Genomic DNA, 6,000 nt, shown 5'->3' with positions numbered 1-6,000 from the left:
ACTTTAGCAACGGATAATCCGTTGCAAAATTTACGTTGAATTTAGCAACGGATTTTCCGTTGCTAATTGAAAAAAAAAATTAAAATGTTAATATAAAACTAAAATTATGTAGACCGTTGATTGCATAAAATCTGAACCGTTTATTTTCACTCTCTCCCCCCACACCGAAATATAGATCCAACAACCATTTACGCTGAAAATTAATTTACTTCCACTCTTCCAGTATCCTTCTTCCTCCCCAATAACATCGATTCCTAACTGTTCAAAAATCACCCTCTCTTCATCGATTTCATCTTCCTTTACCCGAAATTGTTCATCATCTTCGCACTCGTCTTCAGCAACCCTATTTTTTTTCTTCATCTTCTTCTCCTTCATCTTAACAGTTTCAATATTTCTCTGCAAACCAACAAAAACAGAGACCCATGGCAACATCGCACCAGATCCATCATCATCACCATCGAACATCCTGTTTTACCCCTTCTCTGTAAACGGGTTAGGTTTTGCACTATTTTCTTCGATAGCTCAGGTAATTAATTTATGGTTTTTGTTTTCTTTGTTTCAATTTAAGTTACACTAAACAGTTCTAACCTAGCTTTCCCAATCTCAGGTGTTATTCTGTTGTGTTGATCCATCTCCCTCACCTGTAACTGAAGAACACAGGTAAGAATTTTTTTTCCCGATACTGTGAATAATGGTTTTAGGCTATTAATTCAAAAATATAAGGTTTATGAAATGTTTTTACCATGATTTATATCCTAATTATGCACGTTTAAGTGAAAATTTATGAAAACCCCCAAATTAATTTTTAGGGTTACGGTTCATAAATTGAATGCTGGCAATTCTTGTGTCTGGAAGAGAGTGATTGATGGAAATTATGCATGTTTAATTGAAAATTTATCAAAACCCCCAATTTAATTTTTAACAATTAGTATTATTGATGCTGGGTGTTCTTTGATGTCTGCAAGTCTTTTTGTCCTCCTGTGTGCAGACACCTAGGTGTTTTGAATGTATTCATATGCTTATATATATATAAGGAAACTTGCTTGTTGATTTTGTGTTTTGTTAATAAGATTACTGTTTTATTTTTGTTTCTTCATTCATTATTTTTTTTTCTTGCTATTTTTCTTGTTATATATATAAGTAGCAAAATTGTGTAGTGAAAGAGGTTAGAATTCATGGTTGCCTCCTCCTTGCATGGTGATCAGTTAATTTCCCACATTAGCTATATATGTTGTCTGTTTTCATTTGATTGTCCTGTCTTGAGGTCAGCATGCATGATTTGGAAACGTTATTGATCACCAAATGGTTTAGGTGGCAGGCTTTTAATATGATAGTCACATTGAGAATTTAAAAAAGTTAGAGAAACAATGTATAAGAAATGGGACATGATTTTTTAGTACATGAAATATAGTAATTTCACTATTTAATTTCATTTATTTTTTTTAATATTCTTTCTCTGTTTTTAAAAATTTCCTTAATTTAACAATTTTTTTATTTTATTTTTTTCAACTCAAAGGCATTCTAGATATAATAGGGAGTTTGGAACTGGCTATATGACTCATCTATATGTATGCTTCAGCTATTGAATTTTGGATAAAAATCTGTAATATTTACTCATTTTGTTACAGTACCTAATGCTTGCTTTGTTATTTGGCTTTTTTTTTTTTTTAATTTCTGGGTCCTGACATGACTTTGTTCAATATGATGGCTTAGGTTTTTAAGCGTGGCATCAAGTTATCTTCCTCAATAATTAATCAGCCTTTGGGTTCTTCTTGGCACGAAAGCGGTGTGTTGCGTTCTTACTATTATTTAATATGGTCTCCTTAATGCTTTGTCCTTTTGAGGTCTTGTGCTCTTATACTACATGTCATTTACATGGAATATCATTTAATGCATCTAGCTTCCTTTGTTCATGCAATTTTTCTACATGTCATTTACTGTTTTTATACAAACTGTTACCATTTTCTGCATCTGCTGCCATTGTTAATTAGAGTTAATTATAATTTAGTCTATGCATTTTTTATGATTTTATAAGTTAGTCATTATGTTTTTGAAAACCATAAGTTAGTTCCTTGTTATAAATTAAATGCTAGTTATTTTAAAATTTCAAAATGAATCATGTTTAAGATTGAAATTTTTCAGGTTAGATCTTAGAAGAAAAAAATTGTGATGAGAAGACAAGTGCCAAAAAAATATTAAAAATTAATAGTTTAACTTGGATATCCTTTCTGTTTTTCATAGTTTAACTTGGATTTGTTTTAAAAGACTAGCAAGTGTTATAACTGGATGGGTTTAAGATGTTATGCACAATTCCTTTACCTAAGATGTACACTAGTAGATTTATCAATGAATGTCTACTGGAATTTTGTTTGTTGAAGCTTATTTTAGAGTTAATTGTTATGACATTCCATTTCTGCAACTGACCTCATGTGTCAGTTATTAACTAAGAGGTGGAATTGTGTATTGTATCTTCTTGGCAGGAGCAGTGGATTTCAAGTAGCATCCACTCATCGGCCATGTACAAAAGGAACTGCCACATTAGAGAACTGACCTTGATGGAACTCAGTACAATCTCTTACTGTTAGACAGTGAAGGAATAGATGCCTATGATCAAACAGTAAGCGCATTTACCTTATTAAGATGAACTGATGATTGTTGTGCTGGTTTTATGTTTTAACAGTTCAAGAATTGATGAAATGGCTAGTAATAAATTTTATTAATTGAAGAATTTATTTTCTGTGATTCCTTCTTATTTATAATTTACACCATATCCTTTTTATATTCCCACACAGCTGCTGTTTTGGATTATGCAGTAATTGTTGTTTTGGATTACCTTCAATCTATTTAATAAGCTTACTGAATACATGTACTAGAATATTGTTATGAATCTACCAAGCAGCTTAGCACATTAATTACATGATATAATTGCATTTAGATATTGAAATCCTAGGTCCTGGTTGCTTACTGCCACAGTAACCTCATCCTTCTTCTTCCATTCTTTTCTTGGGGCTTACTGACTTCCTTTTAGCAATTTCGTGTAAATGCTTCCTTGTATCAAATAATTAGGCCTCTCGTTGTGGCAATGCATGAGTTTCATCGTATGTTCTGTTATGTGAAAAGCTGGTACAAAAGAATAACATTATTTAAACATCAACCTTTGAAATGGCACAAGTTCACTTCCCTGTCATTGTTGAGAAATACACATCCTTCTTCCTAAAATACCTAATCCAGCAGTTGTTACTTTGTGGGCTGGACCTTCAGACTCTGTCTGCAAATTATTCACACTTCCAGTTATTTCCTTTCCACATTCCATGTTTTAGATGACTCTGATTGTTGCATGAACTAAGTAGCAAATTGTTTGGAGCCAACTTGTGTAATTGCAGAAACAATTGCATGTTTTTTAGCAGGTTTGTCTGTAATGATACATGTAAAATGCACCAGCATTGTGCAATGGTTCATTTTTTAGTCAGTTAGCTGAGTTTCTCTGTGTGAATGATGCAACTGATGGTGAAAATCTTTGCTTGCTTAGCCATTATCAGTGGATATAGGATCAGTTAACAAACTACAAGCAATCGTATGGGCTTGTTAGAATTATTTGTGGAAAAGGCTAGGGTCAAGTGCTGTGAGGTCACTGGACTTGACCATTTAAATTATGAAATTGGAAATATTAGACACTCTTTTGCTGTTTTCGGTTCACAAGGTCATGATCTTGTTTGGAATGAATATAAAAGATGGGAGCTTGATGTTTACACTGTGAAGTCAGTTCTAGCAAAGCACTAATTAGTATATATCCATTTCCAATCACACAAAGGATAAAGGATTAGAGAGGAAAGCACTAATTTGTTTTAAAGACTAGCAATTGTTATAACTTGATGGATGTAACATACTGTTTATGTTTTTTATTTTTCCAGCAATATGAATGGCTTATTGGATCACAATATGCTACATCTGATTGGGTTGCAATAAGAAAACCTCCACCTTGTGCCATTGATTCTTGGGTTTTAGGTAAGTCTATTTTGCTCCATTTTTACATGGTTGCTTAATTATATCGTGCGTAATTTTTCTGTTGGGCATGCCTATTGTAATCTTTTCAAGTAGTTGGAACTTTGCCTTTCATTGGGACAATATTGACAGTTTGTATAAGAAAACTAATTGAATGATTTTCTTTCATTACATCTGATATTGAGTATAATCAAACTCTCAGAAACATGATTACACATTTAGGTGTGTGGTAAATAACAATACTTACATTACAATGATGGAAAAGTTGATTCCTTTTACTATATGCACAACATAATTGATAAAATAAGAATTCTGTTGAAACAGCTTGAAATCTGTTGAATTTGATATTGAATTCTGTTGATCGGAGTTTGAGGGAGAGATGGGAGAAATGGGTGAGAGATATTGATGTTTGAAGGAAATGTTTAAATTGTTATTCAACACTTTGGAAAATGCAAAACCACTTTTAGGAGTTTTACGGAAAAGTAAGTATTCTTTAAATTCGGTGATTGCAATTATAATTACGCGTGGAAAACATGTATACCCACGCAAATTAAATAATGTCGTGTGATTTTTAATTGAAATTATATTAAAATAAATTTTTATAATTTGTTTAACATTGTTATATTAAAATTATTTAAAAATATAAGAATATTAATTTGATATTTTTTAAAAAAATGTCATAATACAAAAACAAATCCTCATCCAAGAGACTAATAGTATTCTTTAAATTCGGTGATTGCAATTATAATTACGCGTGAAAAACATGTATACCCACGCAAATTAAATAATGTCGTGTGATTTTTTATTGAAATTATATTAAAATAAATTTTTATAATTTGTTTAACATTGTTATATTAAAATTATTTAAAAATATAAGAATATTAATTTGATATTTTTTTTAAAAATGTCATAATACAACAACAAATCCTCATCCAAGAGACTAATAGTTAATTTACATGTTTAACTATAAACTTTGATTACACAACAAAATATAAATAATAAGTATTTCATAGAAAGAGGTTTAACATAAATATATTCACACCTCCATTACCTTAACCATAAATATTAACAATATTTATTGCTCGTCTGTGTAGAACTTGTAATCAACTAAATTGGATTGTGCCTAAAAAATTTAAAAAACAAATGTATTTATATTTTCATCCACCAGTATTATAATTATTATTTAATTATTATTTCACTACGACATAAAAGATAGATACAATGTATATGATAAGAGACAAAGATACAAATGTGAGTAACTATTGTAACACATAATAAATTATGTTTTTTTTTTTATATTTGCATTTTTATCTTTTTTAAAAAATGAAAAAAATTCTTTAATCTTGTATTACCTCGCATGTTTCTGATTTCATTTACCATTTCTTAGTTGAGCAAAAAAATATCCGAATAAAATTAAAAAGTTTGATGGATCTAATAAAAATAAAATGATCCAAATAAAAAAAAAACTACTTGAGGTGGTAACAAAAGTTAGAAGGACCAATAAAAAAAATGAACTCCAAAACTATTATAAAGATAAATTTATTTAATATTTGTTCAACTAAATATTTTTTTTTCTTCATTCATTTATGCTATATAAAATACTAACCGAACATAATCTAAACGTCTACTTTTGTCACTAGTTAGAAAATATAAATCAAAATATAAAATACTAACCGAACATATTTTATTTTAAAAGATTGTTTAAGTACTAGTAGTTAAAGAAGTATGTTTATTTCAAAAAATGCTTATTGGTGTTGTCATGTTAATTAGATTAACATGGATGATCGATCGTGGATGTATCGTCGTCTTATGGATGGCCGCCTTCGTCCTGAATACATTACCGGTGTTAGAAGATTTATCAATTTTGCATTTTCAATTGATAAAAATATATCTGGGGGAAAAATTAGATGTCCTTGTGTGAGGTGCAAAAATCAAAAGTTTTTAAAGGAAGATGATGTTTGTAAACATCTATTGACAAAAGGTTTTTTACCTTGTTAT

General features: G+C 30.0%; 1 long non-coding RNA gene across 1 annotated transcript; it reads left to right on the top strand.

The window, feature by feature from the left end:
• Positions 1 to 310: 310 nt before the first annotated feature.
• LOC112327533 (uncharacterized) lies at positions 311 to 3,998 on the top strand. Its single transcript, XR_002981839.2, has 5 exons — positions 311 to 526; positions 608 to 660; positions 1,714 to 1,786; positions 2,481 to 2,617; positions 3,912 to 3,998. It is a non-coding gene; the product is annotated as an uncharacterized LOC112327533 (long non-coding RNA).
• The last annotated feature ends 2,002 nt before the right edge of the window (positions 3,999 to 6,000 follow it).

The sequence above is a fragment of the Populus trichocarpa genome, chromosome 1 (assembly GCF_000002775.5).
Source record: "Populus trichocarpa isolate Nisqually-1 chromosome 1, P.trichocarpa_v4.1, whole genome shotgun sequence".
In the NCBI taxonomy this organism is placed as follows: Eukaryota; Viridiplantae; Streptophyta; class Magnoliopsida; order Malpighiales; family Salicaceae; genus Populus; species Populus trichocarpa.
This window is presented reverse-complemented; position numbering and strand designations above follow the sequence as displayed.